The 13,554-nt window shown below is 43.4% G+C and overlaps 1 protein-coding gene across 3 annotated transcripts in view; it reads right to left on the bottom strand.

Annotated features, from left to right (window-relative positions):
- The window catches only part of MRPL45 (mitochondrial ribosomal protein L45), a 216,766-nt gene that overhangs the window by 183,599 nt on the left and 19,613 nt on the right, over positions 1-13,554 (bottom strand). The gene's annotated exons all lie outside the window — the stretch shown is intronic.

Below are 13,554 nucleotides of genomic sequence, written 5' to 3'. Positions count from 1 at the left end.
TATGACTAGACAGAAGTAATTTATACCACTAGGATGTCACAGCGTTAAACAAATGGGAAACTTTTGCTAGTTATGATCAAGAGACTGTAAAGAAGTGCAAGTATGATGTATAATGTGGCAGTAACATTTAAAAATGACTTATTGCTGCTTGTCATGAGTTTCTGTACTCTACAAGCCAAATGGTAATAAAATAGTGCTAAAATGTACGCATCATTAAAAAGGTGTGAACAAGCCAACAATGTATACATTCGGATAGAGTTACACTTACCCTACATGAAAAAAAAAAATGTAAATAGACTTACTAAAAGTGGGGGAGAGGGAGAGAGAGAGACACACATTTTGTGGCCCCTTCCTTTCCTGAATGAACACAGTGAGTGATCGGTACCAATCACTCCTGTGTCCAGTCATCTCTGAAGCATAGTAAACTATTTACTATACTTCAGTTTGTGAATGAGCATGAAGCCTCAGAGCGCTTCCTATTCATTAATCTGTGCAGCTGAGGGTGCAGAGAAAGGGACTGATAAATCTATGTCGTTAGTCACTTAAGCTGTATGGGGCCCCCCGTGATTTTTAACAGCAGCCGTATCCAGAGGAGATCATACATAGGCTGTAGGCAAATTTAACATGGCATGTTGAGTTCGACAGGTGGAATCTCCTGTTAAACTCACCTGTTGAAGTCAAAGGAACCATACTAGAACTGTGAGCCACATGTCTGGCTTGCGGTTGGAGCGCGGTAGTTCAATCCATAATCCCCATTCAAACATGCGCTCAGGCGGTGGAAGCATCACCCCCTGAATGTCTGAAAGGCTCTAATTTTACCATCCTCTGAAAATGGATGGTAAAGATTGCCACCAATGTAATCCTAGCTAAAGGGTGGACTAATTTTATTTTTTATTTGTGCTCTTAACGCAAAGTTCCACCCAAAAGTGAAAGCTCCGCTTATCTGTCTCCTCCTCCCTACCTCCGGAGCCACATTTGGCACCTTTGGTGAGGGGGGGTTGGGAGCGTTCGTACGTCAGAAGTTTGACCCCCCTCAAACTTTCAGTTTCACTTACAGGCTTTGGTGGTGGCAGCACTCGAAAGCCGATGGAAACATCGGCTGGGGTGCTGACATCGCTGAATTCCAGGACAGGTAAGTGTCCCAAGATTAAAAGTCAGCAACTAATAGTATGTGTAGCTGCTGACTTAATTTTTCCATGGGGGGGGGCTGGAGCACTGCTTTAAGGCTACTTTCACACTGCTCCACTACAAACGTGCGGTAAAATGCAAAAGCGTTTTTGGGTTCTGGTGCCTTTCCAAGGCATTTTGCACCTGGGGAGAAAAAAAAAAAAAAAAAAAAAAAAGGGAAGAAGGACATGCGACTCCAAAAAAAGTACCGGAAATGCAACTGCTTTCTTTGCCACATTTTTGATGTGGTTTCCATTCATTTCAATGGGGAGGTGCTTTTTTTTTTTTTTTTTTTTTTACCGCACCAAACATACAGCAAGCAGGACTTTACTAATGCAGCAGACCCACAACTGATCAGTGTGAAGAGTTCCATAAGCTTTCACGGTCACGCATTTTTCTTTTGCTTTTTTTCTCTTAAAATGATAAGTTCACCTTCTGTAAACATGTTCCACCCATATTTAGAGTAATATTCTTACATATGCACCGGCCCACACTCTCCCCTGAACCCTCGTTCTGACAGCTATTGGGGGGGGATAAGATTTCCTTTGATTTACTAAAATATAAAAAAAAAACAAAAATGAGATTTGTGCTAGGTGCATATACAATACGTGAAAAAGTGTTAATATGAATAAATATCAACTAAAAACCGTGAAAGGAATCCTGCTGCTGAACACTACCGATATGAGGGCACAGAAAGTAGATATAGAAAGAACAGTGCAGCGCTGGATATATATCCCAAATGAGAAATGTGTTGAATCAATATATCAATACAAAAATTGGTAATAACAATGAGAAACAACCAATAAAATTATATCAACCAGTATACGGTTAATCAGCCGTGGTAGATTATACAAAAGTGAAAAACAATAAATATAAAAAGGTGAAGGAAAAAAAATGTTTTGAAGGATTTTTTAAAGCCTCCAATACCATTCACTAGGTGGTGGGCAGCACCTGCGGTGGAACATAGATCCAGGATTCCATATTTGAACACCAATACTTGTTGGGACTTTAAAAAAAAAAATTTTACCTTCACCTTTTTATATTTATTGTTTTTCACTTTTATATAATCTACCACGGCTGATTAACCGTATACTGGTTGATATAATTTTATTGGTTGTCACTCATCGTTACCAATTTTTGTATTGATATATTCATCCAGCGCTGCACTGTTCTTTCTATATCAACTTTCTGTGCCCTCATATCGGGGTTATAGTGTTCAGTAGCAGGATTCCTTTCACGGTTTTTAGTTGATATTTATTTATATTAACACTTTTTCACATATTGTATATGCACCTAGTGCAAATCTCTTTTTTTATACTATGTTTATTTTTAATATATAGTTTTTGCAGCTGGTGTTTCTGTAATGCCTCTTGTCCCCCCCAAAAGTCAGCACATAGGAGAAAACCGTTATAGTTGGGATTTTCAGCTGGTCAGCAGGGGACGAAACAAGTGAAATGGCGACGCAAGAGAGGGTGCAGAGGGGGGAGGAAACTTCACCCCAAAAAGGAGGAGAATCTAGATGTTGATGGCATTATAAACTTAAGCACTAAAGAACTTTCAAAGGAAGAACTCTCTACTCTTAACAAAGGTTTGAAGTTTTTCCCACCTCAGAATCTTAATAGATTTCAGACGATTATAGATGTGCAAAAATAGACAAACTTAACATTAAAAGGTATATTTTAAAGTAATCCCTCCAGACAACTAACCAGGGAGGCATCCGTGGTCGTCTACTCTGGGTTATCTAATGCCTCGCTCTTTAATCCTCCAGGCAACTTAGCACCCAACATCACCATCTTTCGAGATTTGGTGTTAAATGATTTGGCGAATCTAAGAATGAGATCGGTGCAACCTCAACATGACATCAGAGTTGGAATAGAGACCTTATGCAATAGAAATGACATTATCATACGCCCTGCTGACAAGGGCGGTGCTATCGTCATTTTGGATAAAGATTCGTATAATAATTAAATGTCAAGGATCCTTTCCGACACCGACACCTATTCCCTTTTGCCGTCTGATCCAACACTCGGTTACAAAAGGGAACTGAATGATCTGATTGACAAGGGATTTAATATGAGGATTCTAAATAAAAAAAGAGAAGGAACACCTGGTCCCTCTAGCCCCCAGATTACCGGTCATGTATATTTTGCCAACAATACAGAAAAATTTGATTAACCCTCCGGGTAGGCCCATCATCAGTGGTATAGACTCCATTACTTCACGTGTAGGTAAATACATTGATTTTTTCCTACAACCACTGGTGATGGGCACCCCCTCTTTTCTGAAGGACACTAAACATGTTCTTAATACATTGAGCGGAATTGAGTGGAAGGCTACTTACATGCTAGTGACGGTCGAAGTCGCATCACTCTATATGTCAATATCCCACAGGTTAGGGCATGAAGCAGTGCAACATTTTCTCTATCGAGACTCCAGTATCCCCACCACACAATGTAATTTCGTGATGGAGCTACTGGACTTCTCGATGGAACACAATTTCTGGCATAATGGTGCACATTACTTACAAATAAAGGGAGTGGCCATGGGAGCTAAATTCGCTCAGAGCATGGCCAATCTCTTCATGGCCAAAAGGGAGGAAGATGTGGTTCTGCGTGATAAACCACGCCAGCTTGTCATGTTGAGATTTATAGATGACGTCCTGTTCATATGGGACGGCGACTCTGAATCTGTGGCCACCTTCCTATCTCTTCTTAATAATAATGATGATGATAGGGGGATAGTGCTCACATATGAAGCCAGCCCGATTCAAATTCATTTTTTGGATTTAGTCATCACAGTTGTTGATGGAGTGATTACCACTTCCACCTTTTTTAAAACAACCGACAGGAATAGCTTTATTCCACTAGATTCCTGTCACCACCGTTCTTGGCTATCCGCTGTCCCTAAGGGCCAATTTCTACGCCTAAGGCGGTATTGTTCCGACCTGAATGAGTTCTATAGGGAGACTTCAGCTTTGAAATCTAGATTTTTAAGTAAAGGTTATGATAATGCAACTCTGGAATCCTTGATCACAGGAGGTGGGTAATAAGAATCGTAGGGTCCTACTGGATGATAAACCCCCACAGGTCAAAAACAGAGGACTTTGGATTAGCCTTCCTCACAACCTATTCCAGTCAGCATTGGGCGATCAAAAGAATTATTAAAAAACATTGGCCGGTCATTAAAAATGACTGGATCCTTGGACCTTTGCTGTCCGATAAACCTCGAGTCCTATTTAGGGGAGTCACTAACTTCAGACATATACTGGCACCTAATGTCCCAGACCCGCCCACACGCTTAACTTTTTTTTTTTGGTTTTTTTTCCCTGCAGGAGGTGCGGTGTCTGCAGGATAAATGTGTTACAGGAGAGGAGATTGACTGAGTTTACATCAAGTGGTACAGGTGTCACATATTCCATCAAGTCCCTTATCATATGTATCACAAAATGTGTTGTGTACCTCCTTAGGTGCCCATGCGGGTTGGAATATGTGGGATGAACCATTAGGAAGTTGCATGTCAGGTTGGGTGAGCATATCACCAATATAAGACAAGGCTTTGACAAGCAGTGTCTCCAGACACTATGATCTTGTGCACAATAGGGACCCTAAGGGCACCATTTTTATAGGCATAGAAAAATATGTTCCCCATTGTAACTGTTTTATTAATAACAGTTGATGTCCCCCTCAGTTAAGGCATATATTGTTCATTCTAATAAATACATTTCTCTGGGGAATGGTTCTACTATAATTTGTCTTAGCCATTCCATGATTTTTTCCTTGCACATATTATATATATATATATATATATTTTTTTTTTTTTTAAGGATTGTTTGTGCTTATACTTACTACATTTAGGTACGTGTGCAGCATATGCACAGTACTTTCATAATCTCCCCTTTGGGAGTAAGGGGTTTTGGTTACTAACCTTTTTCCTGTTTATATCTATTGCAAGGTTTTATATGCCAACTATTATACTATCTAAAGAATTTTCTTTCTGGTTAATACTTATTTTAAATGCTGTGTATTTAGTGTATTTTTTTGACTGGCCACTAGACGGCATCGTTCCTATTGATATCGCTGTAGCTCTATAAGCACATTGCCTTGTTTGCGCTAGTAAGGAAACGCACTATGTATATAAACAGGCCCCTGCTCCATGTGATAACCATGAAGTATTTTGTTGACCAATTAGCTTTTCAGCTTAGCTTCTCTTTAGCCAATTGTGGGGTCCCTAGGCGCACCGTTGAGCTTTATAAGGCACATGTGCGGTTGCGTACCCCTGATGACGTCAGTTGTGATGAAACCGGGTCACAACGTAAGCACCCATCGCGCATACGCAATTTCATTTTAAAATGGCGGTGGAGTCTTTTTCTGTCTTCCCTGCCAGGAATTTTATATTTGTTTTGTACTATATTTTTTAAATAAACCAACCTAGTCTCCCTACACTATTGGAGTCTTTTTTCCTTTTTGGTACTTATGGATAACCCTTGCTGGATTCCGCTGGAGACAAAAACCTTGACTGCTATATGAGGAACGCTCCCGGGATAGCTTCCTTTGGATAGTACCTTGGTGTCGCTGGCTGGCCTTCCTGTAAGGAGGCTGGAGGAACGTCCACAGAGCTCCCTGCGGGACACATTCTGAGGTCTGCATATCTCTACTGAGCCTGTTTTGACACCACTGAATAAGGGCGGTCGCAGGCTGTCTGGTAAGCCTCCAATACTATTCCCTAGGTGGTGGGCAGCACCTGCAGTGGAACATAGATCCAGGATTCCATATTTGAACACCAATGCTTGTTGGGACTTTAAAAATAGGATTTTTATAACAGCTTACCTGTAAAATCCTTTTCTTTTGAGGTACATCACGAGACACAGAGCCTTAGTAATTACTGATGGGTTATAGGGTATCATTAGGTGATTGGACACTGGTCACACCCTAGACAGGAAGTTCAACCCCCTATATAACCCCTCCCCTTCCTGGGGATACCTCAGTTTTGTAGCAAAGCAACATAAGTGTATTAGAAGAGGGGCGGGACCTGTGTGTCCCGTGATGTATTTTAAAGGTAAGCTGTTATAAAAATCCTATTTTCTTTCTCGTACATCACGGGACACAGAGACTCAGTAATTACTGATGGGATGTCCCAGAGCAATGCTATTTAAGGGGAGGAGACCACACAAAGTAGGGTGTAATCAGACCTGAGGACCTCGTACCGCTTCCTGCAGCACACTACGCCCAAAGGCGATATCCTCATGCCTTCCCACATCCACCTGATAAAATCTGGAGAATGTATGGACTGAAGACCAGGTTGCGGCCTTGCAGATTTGAGCCATAGAGGCCCGGTGATGCACCGCCCAAGAAGTACTAATAGCCCTTGTGGAGTGTGCCTTGATTTGAAAAGGTGGAATTTTCTGTTTCAAACCGTAAGCTAAAATAATCATTTGTCGAATCCATCTTGAAATGGTAGACTTTGTCGCTGCCTGTCCTCTATTGGGACCTTCTGGCAGTACGAACAAAACATCCGTTTTGCGAATTTGAGCAGTTGGTTCCAGATATGCCTTGACTGCTCTTACTACATCCAAAGAATATAGTGACCTTTCCTCCATAGAACAGGGATCTGGAAAAAAGGTAGAACAATATCTTGGTTTAGATGAAAATCTGAAACCACTTTCGGTAGAAAGATAGGATGAGGGCGCAATACCACTCTATCCTTGTGTATGATTAAATAAGCCTCTTTACAGAAAAGAGCTGCTAATTCTGATACTCTTCTAGTAGAAGAAATGGCTACCAGAAAAAATTAACTTTCTTGTCAACAAGACCAAGGGAATTTGAAGTATTGGTTCAAAAGGCTGTTTTTGTAAAACTGACAGAACCAAATTCAAGTCCCAGGAGTTTAGGGGCGCCCTAACCGGAGGATTAAGACGCGTTACCCCCTGTATAAAGCTTCAGACTAAAGAATGCAAAGCAAGTGGCCATTGAAATAATACTGACAAGGCCGAGACCTGGCCCTTGATGGTACTCAAGGCCAGCTTCATTTCTAATCCCATTAGAAAGTCAAGAATTCTACTTATGACATATTTTCTGGGATGCCAAGCCCTGGATACACACCAGGAGATCTAAGCTTTCCAGACTTATGATAAATCATTCTGGAAGCTGGCTTTCTTGCATTAAGGTACAAATCACAGGACCTGAAACCCCACGACTCTTCAGAACGTGGGTTTCAATAGCCATACCCTCAAATTTAGCATTTGTAAGGCAGGATGGAACACTGGACCTTGGGATAGCAGGTCTGGACGTGACGGTAGGGTCCACGGGGGACCTACTGCCATTTTTACTATTTCTGCATACTAAGCTCTTCTGGGCCATGCTGGGCCACCAGAAGTACCAACTTCCTTTCCTGCCTGATTCTGCGAAGAAGTCGTGGCAGTAGCAGAATAAGAGGAAATGTATAAATCAGGGAGAATTGATGCCATGGAGTCACCAACGCATCTGTCCCGCATACAAGAGGATCCCTTGTTCTTGACACAAAGTTATCAATCTTGTTGTTGAACCTGGATGCAAAGAGGTCTACATGCGGACCCCCCCCCCCCCCCCCATCTTTGGCATATGGCCAAGAAGACGTCGGGGTGAAGAGACCATTCCCCTGGGAATAATTGCCGGCGACTCAAGTAGTCCGCCTGCCAGTTCTCTACTCCCGGAATGAAGATTGCCGATATGCACGGCACATGCTTCTGCCCAGATTAAGATCTGGTTTACTTCTCCTTGGGCTGCACGACTCCTGGTGCCTCCCTGGTGATTGATATAAGGCACTGCTGTGGTATTGTCGGACTGGATCCTGACAGGGCAACCCTGTAACCTGAGTGTCCAGGCCTTTAGGGCTAGATACCTTGCACGGATCTCTAGAATGTTGATGGGTAAGGTCCTCTCTGTCTTGGACCATTTCCCTTGGACAGTCGACTTTTCCAGAACTGCTCCCCAACCCGAAAGACTGGCATTTGTTGTTATCACTGTCCAGGCAACTGGAAAAAAGGGTTTTCCCTTTTGCAGATTTTCGGGTACCAACCAACTGAGGCTCTGACGCACTGTAGGAGACAGACGCATTGGGAAATCCAATGCCTGAACCTCCTTGTTCCAGGCAGACAGGATACTGTTTTGCAGCAGTCTCGAATGAAACTGAGCATAGGGAACTGCTTCGAATGAAGCCACCATCTTCCCCAGTAGCCTCATACAAAGGCGAATAGGAGGATCTTTCTTTGCCCTGACTACCTGAATCAGTTATTTTATGGTACTGATCTTTGCCTGGGTTAAAATACCCTCTTCTGGGCTGTATCTATGACCAGACCGAAATACTCTAGTCTTCTTACTGGTTTCAAAGAAGACTTTTCTGAGTTGAGGAGCCAACCTAGGTATTCCAGGTAGTTGACTGTGGTGACCAAGTTTTGGTCCAAGCGGGCTACTGAGCGGTCTATCAAGAGCAGGTCGTCTAGGTATGCTATTACAGTTATATCTTGGGCCCTTAATATGGCCAGCGGAGGTGCCAAGATTTTTGTAAACACCCGAGGGGCAGTAGCTAGCCTGAAAGGCAGACTATAAACTGAAAGTGGCGTTTTTCTATTTTGATGAGCAGGGAAAATAGGTACATGCAGGTATGCGTCCTTGATATCTATTGACGCCAGAAATTCTCCTTCTTGTAGGATGGAGACTACCGATCAGATCGATTCCATGCGAAAGGATCGTATCCTTAGGAATCGGTTTAGATCCTTAACCACTTCCCTACCCAGACATAGTAATATGACGTCCACAGATGGGATCTCCCATCCTGGGTGGACGTCATATGACGGCCTGGGATTCCCGGCGTCTAGGGGGCACGCACGCCCGCCGCGTTGCTCGGGACCCGGTGCGTGTGCCCGGCGGCCACGATGTCCGCCGGGCACCCGCGATTGCCCGTTAACCGGGCCGGACCGTGGATCTGTGTGTGTAAACACACAGATCCACGTCCTGTCAGTTGTGAGGAGAGCAATCTGTGTTCCTAGTACAGCGGAACACTGATCAGTCTCCTCCCCTTGTATGTGCCCGCCCCCTACAGTTAGAAACACTCCCTTAGGAAACATATTTAAAGCGGAACTCCACCCTATTTTATAACATAAAAACAGACTTTTTTTTTTTCAACAGTACCTGTGTTTTTCAGATGTTCCTCTCTGCTTCCAGTCTGTCTATTCTGCAGATATGGGCGGGTATTGTGCGGCAATTTCATAATTTCCTTTCAGCCGCACTGGCTCCTGGGAGCTTGTGTCATTGTTCCCAGGAGTCATTGTGGAGCCAAAGAATGCAGAGCAAAGAATGCTGGTAGCTCAGCATCAAGGGAGCAAGGAAGTAAATGCTTGTGGGCTTCACATGCCCACAAGCAAGATGAAAACGGCCGTACAGATTTTATATAAAGTTGATCTTTACAGTGAAAGCAGACATCGGGCAAGATCAATCTCAAAAACAGTGAGTTTGCAAGTGTCAATGTTTGATTGTGTTAATGTTTGCAAAAAAAAAAAAATCCAGAATCCAGTGGAACTCTGCTTTAACCCCTTGTGTCCCCCTAGTGTTAACCCCTTCACTGCCTGTCACATTTACACAGTAATCAATGAAATTTTATAGCATTGATCGCTGTATAAATGTGAATGGTCCCAAAAATATGTCAAAAGTGTCCGATGTGTCCGCCATAATGTCGCAGTCACGAAAAAAAAAAAAAAAAAAAAAAAAAAAATCGCGATCGCCGCTAAAAACAATACTTTTTTTTTTTTTTTTTTAAATGCCATAAATCTATCCCGTATTTTGTAGACGCTACAACTTTTGCGCAAACCAATCAATATACGCTTATTGCGATTTTTTTTACCAAAAATATGTAGAAGAATACGTATCGGCTGAAACTGAGGAAAAATTTTTTTTTTTTTTTTTAAATTTGGATATTTATTATAGCAAAAAAGTAAAAAATAGTGTTTTTTTCAAAATTGTCGCTCTTCTTTTGTCTATAGCGCAAAAAATAAAAACCGCAGAGGTGATCAAATACCACCAAAAGAAAGCTCTATTTGTGGGGAAAAAAGGACGTCAATTTTTTTTTTGGGTACGTCGCACGACCGCGCAATTGTCGTTTAAAGTGCGACAGCTCTGAAAACTAAAAATTGGCCTGGGAAGGAAGGGGGTGAAAATGCCCTGTATTGAACCGGTTAAAATCTAAAATGGGTCTGACATCTCCATTTGGTTTTGGAACCGTGAAAAGGTTTGAATAAAACCCCAATACCTGCTCTTGCGTGGGAACAACCACGATAACTTTTTGCGACAATAGTCGCTTCAATGCTAGAAGAGAGACTTCTTTTTCTCTGGGTCTCTGTGAACATTTGATCTGAGGAAACGAGGAGAGGGGAATTCTCGGAACTCTAGTTTGTAACCTAGAGTTAATGTGGACATCACCCATCTGTCCTGGAAATCCTCCTACCAGAGCCTTGAGAACTGTAGCAGTCTTCCTCCCACCCGAGCGAGCGGGGGCACTCCTTCATAAAGAGGCTTTAGCGTCTTGTCTAGTAGGCTTCCTCCCACAGGACCTCTTTTGTCCCTGGGTCGAGATTTATTTCTTGAGCCTGACGGAGGAGGCCGTCGCGACTGCCTGGAGGCTGATGCTCCTGGCACTGGGGACAGAGCCTGTTTAAAAGAGGGACGTATACCAAATCCTCTCCGAACAGCCTTGCACCATGAATGGGAAACCCAACCAGAAGCTTCTTACATGGTGACTCGGCTGAAATTTTCAACCATAAGATTCTATGCATATGTACCAACCCAAGCGCAAGGCGAAAGGTTTGGATGATAGAATCTCTAATTGCGTCAACAGCAAACACAAAGCCGCTGGTAGATTGGCAAACCCCCGGGCTTGCTGTTCAGGTAAAACTTTGAGGACCTGTTTAACATGGTCTCTCAAGTATTGACAGACTGATTGCTGCCACTGCAGGTTGAGCTATTAGGACCTTCTGCCACTGAACCTGCCAAGAAGAAAACACTTTTCAACAGGAATTCCAATTTCTTATCAGTTGGATCCCTATTTATCTGAGCGTTGTTGACAAGACAAGCGAGACTTATATACGGAGGAATGGTGGCGTCATCTGCCGGTATACCCCCATCTTAGTAAATTTTTCCTCCATAGGATAAAGTGTTGCAACTTTTTTAGGCGGAAAAAAAAAATATGTTTATCTGGGTGATCCCACTCAGAATAAATAAACTTTTTTAGTAACCATAAACAGAAAAGCATGCATAGTTTGAGGAGGCTTCAGTGAACCCAAACCAAAAGAGGGTTTCTTTAACGGACTCAGATACGGGCAACCTGAATGTGGAGCGGACCAATCCAGCCAAAATTTGCACTAACACCTTCTCATCCCGAGAAGCTGAAGAGGGCCCTTCTCCACTTGATTCCTCAGAAGAGGAGTCATAAATCTCATCCCGATCCTCAGAGGGATTCCTCTCCTTTTTCCCCCAGAGTTCCTCTGTTTGAGGGTCCTGGGTGGCAGAGGGGGACCTAGTGCGTTTTCTTTCACAGAGTGAAGAGCGATTAAGGCCACCAATCTTTTCTCTAATCCATTAATGGTTGAGGAAAGACCCTCCAGTGTAATATATACAGGGGCTGAAGTGCCAGAAGCAGCTGCAGCCCCTGACCCCGACGGTTCACCCTGGCCAGCTTCCCCCGGTCCTTCAGGGGGGAAGGTGCTGCAGAAGGGGGGGGTCCTCAGAGCCTGAGGAAGTCCCTTAGAGCCACTATTTTTCGGGGTATATGTACCTCTTTTGCCCCTAGTGCAAAACACAAAAAGCAGAGACACTACCAGAATGCACTGACAAGTCTCAGTCTGGTGCTCAAGCAAATGTTTGCCTGGGAATGCCTGTGTCTCCCACCTCACATGTGCCCGTCTGCTCTGTGTCGCTCCATAGGCCGTGTGCATCTGAAAAGAGTGCACCTTATAGCCTGTATGCAGCCTGCAATGTGAGCGTTTCACCACGCCGACGTTGCGTTAACACTCCAACCACCCCCCCCCCCGCCACCCCCTCGTCCTTTTAAAAAAAAAACTGTTTCCAACGGGAGCCGAGGCTCTAGATCCTCAGATAGCATGGAGGGGGGGGCCGGGGTGGAGGAGAGAGGAGGGCCGGTGGATGGAAAGCCGCTGTAATGGCGGCGGCCTGGCATACTATCGCTTCCCTGTGCCTTTACCTAAGCCGTGGGGGGAGAATCCCTGTAGGAAAAAAACCTCCCTACCCACATCCTACCTGGAGCATGGCTTGAAGGAACGTACAGCGTGGACACCAAGACAAGACAGATCAAGCATGAAAAGGTATGTGCTCTTGGCAGCCCCCAGTGGCGACTATAGACATAGCATACATTTACTTAAAGGAGAAACCTTATAAGAACTGGAAAAATTCTTAAGGAGTCTCCCTTACCTTATCCTGCAGGGTACTGTTGCAACAGACCCAATCTTCACCTCTCACTTTGGGCTCCGTTTAGAGAAAAAAACCTTCAGAGACTGGGGCCCCCTAATGAATAGGGGGATCCACAGTTCTGGCCCCGTAAAGCACCCCCCAGGGATATGGCTGAAAAAAACAAATACTGGATCACGGGGTCCAGCGCTCTAAAAAGAGAAGCGTTACAGGTAAAACCTCGTTTCTTCGGACACGAGGCCCGGGTACCATCCAATTCGGCCTGGAAAAGACACTTTGAATGGATCCGGCTGCATGGCTTGCCCCAGGATAGGATATTCCTTTGGAGCTCAGCACAGCACATCTTATTCATGACCAACACCTAAGACACTGGCGAAAAAACTGAGGTATCCCCAGGAAGGGGAGGGGTTATATAGGGGGTTGAACTTCCTGTCTAGGGTGTGACCAGTGTCCAATCGCCTAATGATACCCTATAACCCATCAGTAATTACTGAGGCTCTGTGTCCCGTGATGTACGAGAAAGAAAAAAATTTTTTCCTTCACCTTTTTAGAATTCTTGTTTTTCACTTTTATATTATCTACCACTGCTGATTAACCGTATACTGGTTGATATAATTTTATTGATTGTCACTCATTGTTATTACCAATTTTTGTATTGATATATTGATTCAACACATTTCTCATTTGGGATATATATCCAGCGCTGCACTGTTCTTTCTAGATTTCCTTTGATTTACTGCCTGGGTATCTTTTAGCTGTCTCCTAGGTTCTCCAATGGGCTTTTCTTTTTGGATATTTTCTTCAATAGTGCAAATGTAATTTATTGGATACATGAGGTAACAATCTCTTCTTCAGCGAACTATTATTATGTTGTGGGTCTGCTACAGACACCTTGTTTTTGTTATGTATGTAATGCATTACTGACAAAAATATTCAT

The sequence above is a fragment of the Aquarana catesbeiana genome, linkage group LG12 (genome assembly GCF_042186555.1).
Source record: "Aquarana catesbeiana isolate 2022-GZ linkage group LG12, ASM4218655v1, whole genome shotgun sequence".
Classification (NCBI taxonomy): domain Eukaryota; kingdom Metazoa; phylum Chordata; class Amphibia; order Anura; family Ranidae; genus Aquarana; species Aquarana catesbeiana.
This window is presented reverse-complemented; position numbering and strand designations above follow the sequence as displayed.